This window comes from Mesoplodon densirostris, chromosome 17 (assembly GCF_025265405.1).
Source record: "Mesoplodon densirostris isolate mMesDen1 chromosome 17, mMesDen1 primary haplotype, whole genome shotgun sequence".
Lineage (NCBI taxonomy): Eukaryota > Metazoa > Chordata > Mammalia > Artiodactyla > Ziphiidae > Mesoplodon > Mesoplodon densirostris.
In genome coordinates, this window is record NC_082677.1 from 72219026 (window position 1) to 72236152 (window position 17127).

A 17127-nucleotide genomic window follows, 5' to 3' on the forward strand; every position below is an offset into this window, starting at 1 on the left:
TGTTCAGGTAAAATGCACAGAAGAGCAAAGTTTATCCTCTCTAGGTGTACAGAGGTAAGAATTTTTACAAGTACACAGTAGTGTAACCATCACCACAATTAAGATATAGAAGAGTTCCATCACCCCAGAAAGCTCTCTCATATCTCTTTGGAACTTACCCCTCTCCACAGCCTCAGCTCTTGGTAAACACTGATCTGTTTCCTGTCCTTGTAGATCTGCCTTTTCCAGAATGTCATATAAAGGAGGTCACACATTATTTAGGCTTTTAAGCATGCGTGGTATCAGAAGAAATGGGGACCTTTGACAAAACTCTGGGAATCTCAGTTGTCAAAGAAAGGAGACTCTGAAAAGGAAACTAAGCAGTAGTGGACAGATAGGTAGAGTGCAAACAGGGAGAAAATGTTATCAATTAAACAAGGGGAAGTGGACATTTCAAGAAGAATGGAAGGAACAGAGATTGTGATAGAGACAGAGATAAAGTAGTGGGAAAGGGAGAGACAGGGAAAAAGAGCAAGGGGAAGGGGAGAGGGAGGGGAAGAAGGGGAGGGAGAGGGAGGAAGGAGGAGGAGGGAGAGGGAGGAAGGAGGGGGAGGGAGAGGGAAGGGCAAATCGCTATTTCCCAATTTAGGCAGATATTTCAAGAGTTATGTTTCTCCCCTTTCTCTGAATACCAATGACATGTTCCCTGTCTTTATTATGGTGCCCAGGTACCCTCAACTAAATTATAGACTTTTGATTAATTTCAACATCTGGACATTGACACTCACTAAGAGCTATGTGAGTGGCATGCTGCATGACTCATCTGCTCAATTAGACTATAAAGTCCTGATGGCAAGATTTTTAAAAATTCCCCTTTGTATCCAGTGTAGTGCCTAGCACAGGTCCCGGTAAAGGGGTTCTTAGAATTACCTGTCACCTGTCTGAATAAATGAATAGATCAATTAAAAATGCAGACAAAAAGTCTATTTTAAAAAGCAACTCTGGGGCTTCCCTGGTGGCGCAGTGGTTGAGAGTCCGCCTGCCAATGCAGGACACACGGGTTCGAGCCCTGGCCTGGGAAGATCCCACATGCCACGGAGCAGCTGGCCCCGTGAGCCACAATTACTGAGCCTGCGCGTCTGGAGCCTGTGCTCCGCAACAAGAGAGGCCACGATAGTGAGAGGCCCACGCACCATGATGAGGAGTGGCCCCCACTTGCCACAACTAGAGAAAGCCCTCGCATAGAAACGAAGACCCAACACAGCCATAAATAAATAAATAAAATTTAAAAAAAAAAAAAAAGCAACTCTGCACCAGATTTTCAAAGAGCCCATTTCATTATAAATGTATTTAGAAGATGGATAAAGAAGTTGTGGTATATATGTATAATGGAATAATATTTAGCCATAAAAAATGAGGAAATCCTACCATGTGTGCACAACAGGGATGTAAATTGAAGGCATTATGCTAAGTGAAATAAGTCATATAGAGGAAGACAAATACTGTATGATCTCACTTATATGTGGAATCTAAAGCAAAAGCAAAAAATCTCATAGAAGAAAAGCAGACTTGTGGTTGCCAGAGGCAGGGTATGGTGGGAAGGGGGAACTGGACAAAGGTGGTTATAAAAGGTGCAAACTTCCAGTCATAAGATAAATAAATGCTAGGGATGTAACATACAGTTAACACTGCCGAATGATATATAGGAGAATTGTTAAGAGAGTACATCCTAAGACTTCTCATCACAAGGAGAATTTTCTTTCTTTTCTCTTTTTTTTATTGTGTCTGTATGAGATGATCAATGTTAGCTGAAACTATTGTGGTAATCACCTCCTAATATACATAAATCAAATTATCCTTCTGTACACCTTAATATACAGTGATGTAGGTTAATTATTTCTCAATAAAACTGGGGGCAAAAGGATTTCTTGAATTCTCCTCCTTGTATAATCTTTGTCATTTTCTGTCTCATGTAAACAATTAAATAACTTCCAAATTAGTATGCAGTAGAAAGGGATAAATATCAGACATAGACAAATACACCTCTGAGAAAATTGAATCATTATGGTTTGTGGACTATGAAATTAGTTACCATCACCAGGCATATGCCACAGAGGTTCATGCAATGCTCCTTCAATACGGCATCACTAACTCCCAGAACTCTGTGAATGGATCCCACCGCAGATGGCTATTTGTTTTGATGTTCTCCAACTACCATGTATTATTGATGCATTCATAAAAGTGATGCCACTGACCAACCGTCAGTTGGCCAGGCACTAGAGGCTTAAACCCATAGATAGCTGTATGTCATGAGATTGGAGTGATGCATCTACAAGCCGAGGGACACCAAAGTTGATAGTAACCCCTGGGACGAGACAAGGAAGGATCCTCCACTACAGACTTCAGAGAGAACAGGACCTCGCCGACACCTTGATTTCAGACTTCTAGCCTCCAGAATTGTGAGGAAATATGTTTCTGTTGTTCTAAGCCACCGAGTTTATGGAACTTTGCTATGGCAGACCTAAGAAAGAAACTAAGAGAATTCACCATGAAAAAGTACTAAAATCAAGATGTGAAAAACTACACTGTGGATGCACCATTGAAGTAACAACTAGTACAATTGTAGCAATGATAATATCAATCACATATCAAAGAAAAGTGCCTTAACTTTTAGACAAGAAGAAAAATATCCCATGAAAAGGATGGCACATATCTTGGCAGGAGGTGACACACAGGCTTCCCAAGTATGTAGGATAAGTAGCAAAGACTCAGGTGACGTTAATCACAACACTGAATCTCGAGGGGACCACGTCTCCCTGTTGCTAAGATGAGGTCAACAAAAGTCCTTTAGTTTATTTCATGACGATTTTTTTAAACATAGACATTTTTAAAAATTTATTTATGGCTGTGTTGAGTCTTCGTTTCTGTGTGAGGGCTTTCTCTAGTTGTGGCAAGGAGGGGCCACTCTTCATTGCAGTGCACGGGCCTCTCTTGTTGCAGAGCATAGGCTCCAGACACGCAGGCTCAGTAACTGTGGCTCACGGGCCCAGCTGCTCCACGGCATGTGGGATCTTCCCAGACCAGAGCTCGAACCTGTGTCCCCTGCATTGGCAGGCAGATTCTCAACCACTGCGGCACCAGGGCAGCCCCAAACATAGACATTTTAAAGGTCAAATGAGAAACTGTTCTGAGGAAATGGCCAGTAGTAAACTGTCAGGTCCTATGAAGATACAAACTGCTATTATTAATAGCCATAAGGTTGGGTTTTGTTCTTTAATAGCATTGAAATGGTCAATAGAATAGTTCCAGGGAAGTTGTTTGGAAATAATAGCTCTGTAACTCTTGTGTAATAAATTGTTCAGCCTGGAGCAAACTAAGTACAAATGGATTTCAGCAATCAAAGTAAGAGAAAATATTTACAATTAAATCAGTTTACTTGTACAAGCAACAATAGGTTTCACAAACAGAATCTACATAATGGAGCAAACATGTGACATGGTAAGATCAGGCAAAGGGAATGTCATGTTAGAATTGCATACACATACAAAGCATATACTAATATGTAGATATACATACACATACAGTATTATGCATGTAGTATAATCATATATAGCATATGTCTCTTTTCTTTGGGTAGTATCTAAAAATTAGGAAATATCATGGATCTCAACAGTCTTTGTGAAGAAAATACAATGTGGCACCTCATATCTAGGGTAAAATGTCATAATGGGCTTTTGTTCATTTTTAATGACATTGTTTTCTTTCTAATTTTATAAGCAAGACATATTCACTGCATATAGCCAGAAATATATAAAAGCATAAAGTAAAAAATAATAATCACCCGTAATCCAAACCCCCTCTTCCCCTGCATAACCACCATTAGCATTTTGATGCATTTCCTCCCAGTGCTTCCATTTTTTAAAACATGATTGAAGTGTAATTGACCTACAACGCTATTTTATATGCAGGTACCCTACATAGTGACTGATATTTCAATGTTACAAAATGATCAGGATAAGCCTATTTAGCATTACCATACAAAGATATTACAATATAAGCGACTATATTCCCCACGCTGAACATGTTATCCCTGTGACTTTATTTTGTGACTGAAAGTTTGTACCTCTTAATCTCCCTCACTTATTTCTCTCATCCCCCCACTGCCCTCCCCTCTGGATACCACCTATTTGTTCTCTGTATCTATGAATCTGTTTGTGTTGTTTGTTCATTTGTTTTTGTTTTTGCTTTTTTTGTTTTGTTTTGTTTTGTGGTATGTGGGCCTCTCACTGTTGTGGCCTCTCCCGTTGCGGAGCACAGGCTCCGGATGCACAGGCCCAGCGGCCATGGCTCATGGGCCCAGCTGCTCTGCGGCATGTGGGATCTTCCCAGACCGGGGCACGAACCCGTTTCCCCTGCATCGGCAGGCAGACTCTCAACCACTGCGCCACCAGGGAAGCCCTGTTCATTTGTTTTTTAGATTCCACATCTGAGTGAAATCAAATGGTATGTCTTTGACTTATTTCACTAAGCATAATATTCTCTAGGTCCATCCATGTTGTCACAAATGGCAAAATTTCATTTTTTATGGCTGAGAAATATTCCATTGTATGTATGTGTGTGTGTAAATATGTATATGTTTTTACATATATATATATATATATATATATATATATATATATATATATATATTCTTCCATCTATTGACGTGCACTTGTTTTTTGTATTCATTCAGCTACTGTCTTCTTATTTGAGCATTTAGTCCTGTTAAAGTAATTGATAAGTACGTACTTACTGCCATTCTGTTAATTGTTTGGATTGTTTATGTAGTTCTTTGTTGCTCCTTTCTTTGCTCTCTTCCCTTGTGATTTGACTATCGTTAGTGTTATGTTTGGATTCCCTTCGCATTTCAGTGTATCTGTTGCAGATTTTTTTTTTAATCCTTCTTTTTTTTTTTTTTTTTTTGTGTGTGTGTGTCATGTGGGCCTTTCACTGCTGTGGCCTCTCCCGTTGCGGAGCACAGGCTCCAGACGCGCAGGCCCAGCGGCCATGGCCCACAGGCGCAGCCATTCCGCAGCATGTGGGATCCTCCCAGACCGGGGCACGAACCCATGTCCCCTGCATTGGCAGGCGGACTCTCAACCACTGCGCCACCAGGGAAGCCCCTGTTACAGATTTTTGACTTGTGCTTACCATGAGGTTTACATATAGCAACGTATACATATATACAAAATAGGTAATTATTTTAAGTTGCTGATCTCTTAAATTCTAAGGCATTTTAACAATCCTACAATTTTATTCCCCCATGGCTAATGTTTTTGACACTTCACATCCTTGTGGTTAGTGTATCCCTTAACTACATATTGTGGATATAATTTTTCTCTTTTAACCTTCCTACTAGCTTTATATATGGTTGATCTACAACATTTATTGTATATTTGCCTTTACCAGTGAAATTTTTCCTTTGGTAATTTTCATTTTTCTAGTCGTGGACTTTTCTTTTTCCACTTAAAGAAGTCCCTTTAATATTTCTTGTAAACTGAACTCTCAGCTTTTGCCTGTCTGTAAAACTCCATCTCATCTTCAAATCTTGCTGGGTAGAGTATCTGTGGTGGTAGGTTTCTCCCTTTCATCACTTTAAATATATTGTAGCACACCCTCTAGCTTGAAAAGTTTCGCTAGTTCTTTATATCTTTTGACCTTTTGTTAAATTTGTGCTTATCCATTCCTCTCCCAAGTTCATTGAGCATCTTTATCATTACCTTGACCTCTTTATTGGGTAGATTGCTTATCTCCATTTAGCTCAGTTTTAAGGTTTTATCTTATTCCTTTATTTGGAACATAGTCCTCTGTTGCCTCATTTTGCCTGATTCTGTTTTTATTTGTATGTATTAGGTAGGCTGGTTAAGTGGCTTTATGTAGAGGATGTCCTGTGGGGCCCAGGAGCACAGCCCTCTCTTTTCACCAGAGGTTTATGCTATAGGAGTGCTTCCCATGTGGGCTGTGTGTACCCTTCTGGTTCTATCTAGTTCAGAGTCTGCTGGCCAGTGGTGGGTGGGGCTGGGTTCCAGGGCTGGTACAATCCTGCAGGTGGGCAGAGTCCAGGGGGTCTTGGGGCTAGTGTCTACCTGCTGGTGGGCAGGCCCCAATCCTGTGGGTTCCCTGGACTGGGTCCCAAGGCAGCTGGTTCCAGACTGCTGGTAGATGCGGCTGGCTGCTGGCCTGGAAGGTCCCAGGGCTGGTGCCAACTAGCTGGTGGGCAGGGACCTGGCACTGGTAGGCTAGAGGGAGGGCTCCATAACTGCACTTGCCAGTAGCAGTGCCCTTGTGGCAGAAGGAACTCCCCAGTGACTGCCACCAGCGTCTGTGTCCACAGAATGAGTCCCAGCTGCCTCCTGTCTCTCTGGGAAGCTCTCCAAGATCAGCAAGTGGATCTGACCCAGGCTCTTTTCAAATGACTGCTTCTGCCCTGGGTCTCAGAGCATGTGAGATTTTGCATGCATCCTTTAAGAGTCTATTCCCACGGCCCTTTGCCTCTCCCAAATGCAACCCCCACTGGCCTTCAAAGCCAGATATTCTCAGGGCTCAAATTCCTGGTGTGGGACCCCCAGTCTTGGATGCCAGATGTGGGGCTCAGATCCCTCACTGCAATTGTGATTATCCTCCCACTCGTGGATCAGCTATCTGGGGTGTGGGTCTTAACTATACCATGTCTCTGCACATCCTACCTGTTTCACTGTGGGTCCCTCTTTATATATCCAACTGTATATCTTTTCACTAGACTTCAGGTCATTGCCATTGATAGTCGCTCTGTAAATAGTTGTCATTTTGATATACACATGGGAGGGGGTGAGCTCAGGGTCTTCCTACTTTGTCATCTTGGCCACTATCCTACATGCATTATTTTACCTACCAACCTCACTCATCATTTCACACATTTTAGATGCCTGATAAATATTTTTTATATCATAAGTATCTATAAGAACTGGGCTTTGGCATTCCAAAATAATCCACAACACCCTTACTCTCAAGAAAACAATATATTTTCCAAACACTTGTTGCATACCTTGCATACTGGCATATTAAATCAGTTTGCCATGTATTCAAAAAATTTAAAAACTAGATTGGCAGTGGAAACGGAACTCAAGATCTCTCAAGAGAAGATTTAATTCAATCAGTACTTATTAATACATATTTTAAAGCATTGTGTGAATCATAAAAATGAAAGAAAAGACAAACCACTTAGGTAGCCTCATCCACCAGAGGGCAGACAGCAGAAGCAAGAAGAACTATAATCTTGCAGCCTGTGGAACAAAAACTACATCCACAGAAAGGTAGACAAGATGAAAAGGTAGAGGGCTATGTACCAGATGAAGGAACAAGATAAAACCCCAGAAAAACAACTCAATGAAGTGGACATAGATAGGCAACATTCCAGAAAAAGAATTCAGAATAATGATAGTGAAGATGATCCAGGACCTCGGAAAGAGAATGGAGGCAAAGATAGAAGATGCAAGAAATGTTTAACAAAGACCTAGAAGAATTAAAGAACAAACATCTAGAAGAATTAAAGAACAAACAAGCAGAGATGAACAATAAAATAACTGAAATGAAAAATAGACTAGAAGGAATCAATAGCAGAACAACTGAGGCAGAAGAATAGATACGTGACCTGGAAGAGAGAATGGTAGAATTCACTGCAGCAGAACAGAATAAAGAAAAAAGAATGAAAAGAAATGAAGACAACCTAAGAGACCTCTGGGACAACATTAAACACAAAAACATTCTCATTATAGAGGTCCCTGAAGGAGAAGAGAGAGAGAAAGGACCCGAGAAAATATTTGAAGAGTTTATAGTCGAAAACTTCCCTAACACAGGAAAGGAAACAGCCACCCAAGTCCAGGAAGGGCAGAGAGTCCCAGGCAGAATAAACCCAAGGAGAAACACTCCAAGAAACATAATAATCAAACTGACAAAAATTAAAGACAAAGAAAAATTATAGAAAGCAACAAGGGAAAAATGACAAATAACATACAAGGGAACTCTCATGAGGTTAACAGCTGATTTCTCAACAGAGACTCTACAAGCCAGAAGGGAGTGGCAAGACATATTTAAAGTGATGAAAGGGAAGAACCTACAACCAAGATTACTCTACCCAGCAAGGGTCTCATTCAGATTTGATGGAGAAATTAAAACCTTCACAGACAAGCAAAAGCTAAGAGAATTCAACACCACAAAACCAGCTCTACAACAAATGCTAAAGGAAATTCTCTAAGTGGGAAACACAAGAGAAGAAAAGGACCTACAAAACCAAACCCAAAACAATTAAGAAAATGGTAAAGGAACATACATATCGATAATTACCTTAAACATGAATGGATTAAAGGCTCCAACGAAAAGACACAGGCTTGCTGAATGGATACAAAAATAAGACCCATATATATGCTGTCTACAAGACACCCACTTCACACCTAGGGACACATACAGACTGAAAGTGAGGGAATGGAAAAAGATATTCCATGCAAATGGAAATCAAAAGAAAGCTGGAGTAGCAGTACTCATATCAGATAAAATAGACTTTAAAATAAAGGATGTTACAAGAGACAAGGAAGGACACTACATGATGATCAAGGGATCAATCCAAGAAGAAGCTATAACAGTTATAAATATATAGGCACCCAACATAGGAGCACCTCAATACATAAGGCAACTGCTAACAGCTCTAAAAGAGGAAATCTACAGTAACACAATAATAGTGGGGGAGTTTAACACCTCACTTACACCAATGGACAGATCATCCAAACAAAAAATTAATAAGGAAACACAAGCTTTAAATGGCACAATAGACCAGATAGATTTAATTGACATTTATAGGACATTCCATCCAAAAACAGCAGATTACACTTTCTTCTCAAGTGCACATGGAATATTCTCCAGGATAGATCACATCTTGGGTCACAGATCAAGCCTCAGTAAACTTAAGAAAATTGAAATCATATAAAGCAGCTTTTCTGACCACAACACTATGAGATTAGAAACCAATTACAGGGAAAAAAATGTAAAAAACACAAATACATGGAGGCTAAACAATACATTATTAAATAACCAAGAGATCAATGAAGAAATCAAAGAAGAAATAAAAAAAATACCTAGAGACAAATGACAATGAAAACACGACAATCCAAAACCTATGGGATGCAGCAAAAACAGTTCTAAGAGAGAAGTTTACAGCAATACAAGCCTACCTCAAGAAACAAGAAAAATCTCAAATAAACAATCTAACCTTACACCTAAAGGAACTAGAGAAAGAAGAACAAACAAAACCCAAAGTTAGTAGAAGGAAAGAAATCATAAAGATCAGAGCAGAATAAATGAAATGGAAACAAAGAAAACAATAGGAAAGATCAATAAAACTAAAAGCTGGTTTTTTGAGAAGATAAACAAAATTGATAAACCATTAGCCAGACTCATCAAGAAAAAGAGGGAGAGGACTCAAATCAATAAAATTAGAAATGAAAAAGGAGATGTTACAACAGACACCACAGAACTGCAAAGCATCATAAGAGACTACTACAAGCAAATCTATGCCAATGAAATGGAAAACCTGGAAGAAATGGACAAATTCTTAGAAAGGTATAACCTTCCAAGACTGAACCAGGAAGAAATAGAAAATATGAACAGAACAATCACAAGTAATGAAATTGAAACTGTGATTAAAAACCTTCCAACAAACAAAAGTGCAGGACCAGATGGCTTCACAGGTGAATTCTATCAAACATTTAGAGAAGAGCTAACACTCATCCTTCTCAACCTCTTCCAAAAAATTACAGAGAAAGGAACACTCCCAAACTCATTCTATGAGGCCACCATCAGCCTGATACCAAAACCAGGCAAAAATACTACAATAAAAGAAATTTACAGACCAATATCACTGGTGAATATAGATGAAAAAATCCTCAACAAAATACTAGCAAATGGAATCCAACAACACATTAAAAGGATCATACACCATGATCAAGTGGGATTTCTCCCAGGGATGCAAGGATTCTTCAATATAGGCAAATCAATCAATGTGATACACCATATTAACAAATTGAAGAATAAAAACCATATGATCATCTCAGTGGATGCAGAAAAACATTTTGACAAAATTCAACACTCATTTATGATAAAGACTCCCCAGAAAGTGGGCATAGAGGGAACCTACCTCAACATAATAAAGGCCATATATGACAAACCCACAGAAAACATCATTCTCAATGGTGAAAAACTGAAAGCATTTCCTCTAAGATCAGGAACAAGACAAGGATGTCCACTCTCACCACTATTATTCAGCATAGTTTTGGAAGTCCTAGCCACGAGAATCAGAGAAGAAAAAGAAATAAAAGGAATACAAATTGGAAAAGAAGAAGTAAAACTGTCACTGTTTGCAGATGACATGATACTATACATAGAGAATCCTAAAGATACCACCAGAAAACTACTAGAGCTAATCAATGAATTCGGTAAAGTTGCAGGATCCAAAATTAATGCACAGATATCTCTTGCATTCCTACACACTAATAATGAAAAATCTGAAAGAGAAATTAAGGAAACACTCCCATTTACCACTGCAACAAAAAGAATGAAATATCTAGGAATAAACCTACCTAGGGAGAAAAAAGACCTGTATGCAGAAAACAATAAGACGCTGATGAAAGAAATTAAAGATGATACCAACAGATGGAGAGATATGCCATGTTCTTGGATTGGAAGAATCAATATTGTGAAAATGACTATACTACCCAAAACAATCTACAGATTCAATGCAATCCCTATCAAATTACCAATAACATTTTTCACAGAACTATACCAAAATATCTTATAATTTGTATGGAGACACTAATAGCAAAAGCAGTCTTGAGGGAAAAACATGGAGCTTGAGGAATCAGACTCCCTGACTTCAGACTATATTACAAAGCTACAGTAATCAAGATAATATATTACTGGCACAAAAACAGAAATATAGATCAATGAAACAGGATAGAAAGACCAGAGATAAACCCATGCACCTATGGTCAACTAATCTATGACAAAGGAGACAAGGATATACAATGGAGAAAAGAGAGTCTCTTCAATAAATGGTGCTGGGAAAACTGTACAGCTACATGTAAAAGAATGAAATTAGAACACTCCCTAACACCAAACACAAAAATAAATTCAAAATGGATTAGAAACCTAAATGTAAGACCGGGCACTATAAAACTCTTAGAGGAAAACATAGGCAGAACACTCTATGACATAAATCACAGCAAGATCCTTTTGGACCCACCTCCTAGAGAAATGGAAATAAAAACAAAAAGAAACAAATGGGACCTAATGAAACTTCAAAGCTTTTGCACAGCAAAGGAAACCATAAACAAGACAAAAAGACAACCCTCAGAATGGGAGAAAATATTTGCAAATGAAACAGCGGACAAAGGATTAATGTCCAAAATATATAAACAGCTCATGCAGCTCAATATTAAAGAAACAACAACCCAATTTAAAAATGGGCAGAAGACCTAAATAGACATTTCTCCAAAGAAGACATACAGATGGCCAAGAAGCACATGAAAAGCTGCTCAACATCACTAATTATTAGAGAAATGCAAATATAAACTACTATGTGGTATCACCTCACACCAGTCAGAATGGCCATCATCAAAAAAATCTACAAATATAAATGCTGGAGAGCGTGTGGAGAAAAGGGAACCCTCTTGCACTGTTGGTGGGAATGTAAATTGATACAGCACCTATGGAGAACAGTATGGAGGTTCCTTAGAAAACTAAAAATAGAACTACCATATGATGTAGCAACCCCACTACTGGGCATATACCCAGAGAAAACCATAATTCAGAAAGACACATGCACTCCAATGTTCATTGCAACACTATTTACAATAGCCAGGTCACGAAGCAACCTAAATGCCCATTGACAGATGAATGGATAAAGAAGATGTGGTACATATATACAATGGAATATTACTCAGCCATAAAAAGAAATGAAATTTGGTCATTTGTAGAGATGTGGATGGATCTAGAGATTGTCATACAGAGGGAAGTAAGTCAGAAAGAGAAAAACAAATATCATGCATTAATGCATATATGTGGAACCTAGAAAAATAGTACAGATAAACCGGTAACCGGTTTGCAGGGCAGAAATAGAGACACAGATGTAGAGAACAAACAGATGGACACCAAGTGGAGAAATTGGGGTGGGGGGGCTGAATTGGGAGATTGGGAATGGCATGTATACACTAATCTGTATAAAACAGATAACTAATAAGAACCTGCTGTATAAAAAAATAAATAAAATAAAATTCAAAAAAATGAAAGAATAACATAAACATATATTTTTCATTATAGTGAACATCACAGTCAACCATCTCCTGGATACTGAATAATGTCCAACACGCTTCTTAACCTGGCCTCAATCTCAGCCTCCCCCTCAAAAACCATGCTCCTTTTTATTCTGAGCCCATATCATCACACCACTCCAGCTCACATTAACAAAAGCCCACCCTTCAGAAAGGGCAGATGTGACAGATAAAAACGTTCCCCTCCCCTGCAAATCCTGTCCTCCACATATCTTCCCACTATTCACTGCCACCCACTCACATAAGCTCTTCAGACTTGGGACTCTCTCATCTATAGAAGCAAATTCTCTCTTGAAGGTCATGAGTATCTCCCTCCCCTCTGTGATGCGTGTCATTCCCAACACCCACTCTTTTACTCCCAGTTTTTCCATCTGCTCTAATCGTCTTTTCCCAGGCTTCTTGCCTGGCTTCTCTTCCTACAACTTTTCTCTGAAGGTAAAATTCTACAGCATGTGTCTTCGGCTCTCTTCTCTCATACTCAGCGCCTCAGGCTCTCTCCTTCCGTAGTCTTGACCTCTCCCTTTAATTGAAGAGCCACACACCCGATTGTGAGATTATTTTCAAAAGGATGTATATTGTCTTTTTGGTCATTACTTTCAAATACTTCAGTATAAATAGTGTTGTGTGTCCCCAAGCATAGAAGTTAATTTTGATCTATTTGGGTTTCTTTGTTAACATTTGAAATATATTAATCAGTAATCCGTAATGTATGTCATAGCTACAGCAGATGCTTTAAATGCAACTATCTAAATTACACAGGCTTATTTGTATAAATTATGCCAGAAATAATTTTTCACCGGTGAAATGAATAGTATTCACGAAAGATTTCATAGAACCCACTGCGTTTACATGAGGGTAAGATATAGGAATCCAGCAGGGTGATAGCTTTATGCAGTCTCATGCCTGGAGCTATTTTTAGCCATATTTTAAACCTCCAACCCCTCTTGCATTTTCTGTCTCCTGTCCCCACTCACCACATTCCCCCCACTCACCTCATCGTCTTCCTGCTCCCCACTTCCACTACAAAGAGACCACTTTTTCTGATCTGCCTAGCAGTTAGGTGAACACTGCCAAGTTACCATTGCATTCATCTCAGAATTATCCTTTCATGCCAAGTGCTTGTCAGAATGCGTAAGACAGAGTAGAGATGCCTCTATACTGATAAATATCTCCATGACATGTGTGTGTGTGTGTGTGTGTGTGTGTGTGTGTGTGTTTTCCTGCTCACCAATAATGTCTGCCCTTTAGGACGATTTCTGTCTGATAACTTTTAATCATCACTATCCATACTATAGTAAGATAAACACATCAAAAGGGTGTGGTAGAGACAGTCAGGCTGTTCTCACGAATATGTGTAGCCCCCCACCAGCTACAAGTCAAATTTCTGGGGGAATCCCCCGACCGTTGTTAAATGACGGAAGTCAGAGGTCAGCTCACAGATGCAACTGGAAGTTCACCGATATTGAACTCATATAGTTGAGATCACCCAGTTTTCCTTTTCTACCCCTCCCAACTGCCTGACTCTCCAGCTTTTGTATTTTCTTCCCCTCCCAATCTGGAGGTATTGCCTTCTTACTCTCTCCTCCATCTCTACGTCATAGATTAATTCTATCTTGGTACTGCCTTTCCCATCAGGTTCCACTATCCATTCTTGTGATGGGTTGAATTGTGGCCCCCAGAGTGGTAGGTTGAAGTTCTAATCTCATACTTGTGAATGTGACCTTATCTGCAAACAGGTCATTGCAGATGTGATCCAGTTCAGACGAGGCCATTAGAGTGAGCTCTAATCCCACATGATTGCAGCTCTTGTAAGAGGAGAGACAGCCATGTGAACACAGAGGCAGAGATTGGAGCTGGATGCTGTAAGCCAAGGAATGCTTGGTGCTCCCAGCAGCTGGAAGAAGCAAGGAAGGATCCTCTCCTGGAGGTTTTGGAGGGAACAAGCCTCTGGCTGACATTTCAGAACTGTGAGAAAATACATTTGTTGTTTTGAGCCACCCAGTGTGTACTTTGTTCTGGCAGCCCTAGGAAACTGATACGATTTCCTGGCATCACTGATGCTGTTTAGCCTGCAGCATAAATTGGTGCTCAGAACTTGCTTATCAAACGACTAAGGCTCTGATCCCATTCACCTCCTCCTCATCCTTTGTATTGAAATGAGACTAATTGACTCTCGATGTCATTCTCTTGCTCAAAATCCTTGACAATTATCACCTAAATTTAGAACAGAGTCAAAAATCTTGAGCTTGGGTCTCTGAGGACCAAGAGCTTGCTCTTCAACTGCATCTCTTACTACATTACCTCGGACCCTTCCCTGAAGACTGGAGTCTCCCCACCCTTCCCCCTCAAGCCCTCTGCTTTCCAGGATTCTACCCCGCACTGTCCCTCACCTGCACTGCCCTTTATCCCATCTCCACCAGTCAGATCCAGTTCACATGCCATTGCTCGAGTGATGGCTTTTAGAATCTACTCTCCCAAATAAGACTTTTCATCTTTCTGCTTCATAACACCTTATGTATACATATTTGTATCTCTATTTTAACACTTAATATGCTCTGTGTGATAGTAAATTGTAAACATTTTCCATCTCCTCAACTGGATTCCAAACTCCTGAAGGGTTTTCATTTTTGCATACGCTGCCTTATCTTGCATAGAAACTGGTATATCACGTAATACTGGTTAGATTGAATTGGGTAAAAAAAACAAATTGTGGGTTGTCTCAGTAAGATTCAATAGCCACATGTTAATAAAAGAGTAGCTATCCTCTTTATCAAAAGGTACCCATTGACATTTGCCCATTAGTGTCAAGTCTTTAACCAGTAAGTAAGCAAGCAATGTATCATGCATCAGAGAGAAACAATACTTATGAAACTCTTCATCTTTGGTACCATGATCACCCTGTGTATGCATCAACACACCAAACACCTAAGATATACATAGCTCTTCCTTTTTAAGCAAATTATCAGAAATATTTACCTAAAAATAGAAAATGGAATCTCTTGTAATCTAAGCTCTATGGAAACCTTGGAATTCTTCTGTGAGGGTCATGCGATGGAACAGAGTTGACACAAACTGATACCTATTTTTGTGACTTATGGTAACAATTCAGTAAGGCTGGATGACAACTGACTAGTGGAGTGCCATTTTACAGGATTCTTTCATTTCTTTAAGCATTTCAAGCTTCCTGTGTTACTGTATTAACCGTACTTAAGAGATTTTCCTCTCTAAGTTCTACTGTGGGTTCTGGCTCTAGGAGTTTATGCTGGCTCAGCTAATGGATGCTCTGTTTCAAATGTGCAAAGTAAAAGATTTTCATGTAAGAACTATTTTACTATCTTTCTGGAAAGGATGAAAAATTAAAACAACTGTGTGCAAAATCCACACAATGACTAGGTAGGATTGAGGAACAAGTGATCACACATATGCTTTCAAAAAATAAAATCTTGATATCAGCACTTTTACTATGAAAGCCAGTGTCCAATACGAACTGAATAACATCATGTGAAAAGGTAAAAATCAATTTCCAAAAAAAGAAAAAGCAATCTAATATAGGTCACGCTAATTCTAGAAACATGAAATGGTAGGTTAAAAAGGAACATTTACTCTGGTTTGCCTTAATAAAACCATGGACTGTAAGTTATGACTTATTCAGAATGGCTTTTATGTTAGTTTCTAATTACTGAGTGATTTGACCTGAAATTTTTATAGTTTCTCCTTTTCAACATCTATATGTATCAGTTTAGAATTGCATCTGTGCTTACCAATTTAGAACTGCACTCCATTTCTGCCTAACACTTATTTCCAAGGAAATTAAAAATTTAGGAAGATCCCACATCACTATTTCCACCAAAACTCTGTAGAATACATAATATTCAGAGTTTAGCCTTTAATGTTGACTCTCTTACTCCACTATTAATGTTTTGCTTTGAAAAAACACTGTAAATGTCTTACGCTTAAATCCTTTGTTATACATTCTCATACTACCCAGAGATTAAATAATGATAAATAATGTTAGCATCAGGATTCCTCCCTCCCCACCTGACCCCCCTGAGTACCGTTAGGTACTCAGAAAACAATCAAATCCCAATACTTCTGATGGAGTCAACACCTGTCTTCTTTAAGATTTCTTAGAGATGCAATGTGGACGTGGTTTTTGTTAATCATAACAAAATTTATGCTTCAGTTGTATCATCTTTGCCAAAAAAATCTTATTTATTCCATTTGACTAGCTTAAGGATCAAGCAACATCATATCTTTTAGAAAGACTTTCCTCAGAGAGCATCAAGTGTAACCGCTTATTTTTATTCCTTCTGTGATTTCCAACTTTAGTTTTCATCAGCATCATCATAGTTTTATAAATCATAAGGACGTTGATATTCATAGGAAGGTAATGAAACAGGGAAACATTGGTTAGATTTGAAATATGTCCATTACCAATCCAATATGTCCATAACCAATTTGACATGCCTCAGAGGCTTATCTACCTACCAAGCTAGTTTTCAGAGATACTGAACATTTGGTTCCCGTTTTCTTATATAATGGAACTGGCTTCACAGAACACCAGGAACATATTGGTTCGGCCTCTACCCATATCCATCAAGTTTTCCTGTCTTCAGGAGTGTTTGAGAAGCAAAGCAGAAACCAGGCATCCACCTGTCCTTGAGAAGCTTATGTCTAATTGAAGGATTAAAGTAGGAATAGAGAGATACAGAGATTGTTGCAATCATAATGATGTTTAAAGGAAATTACCACT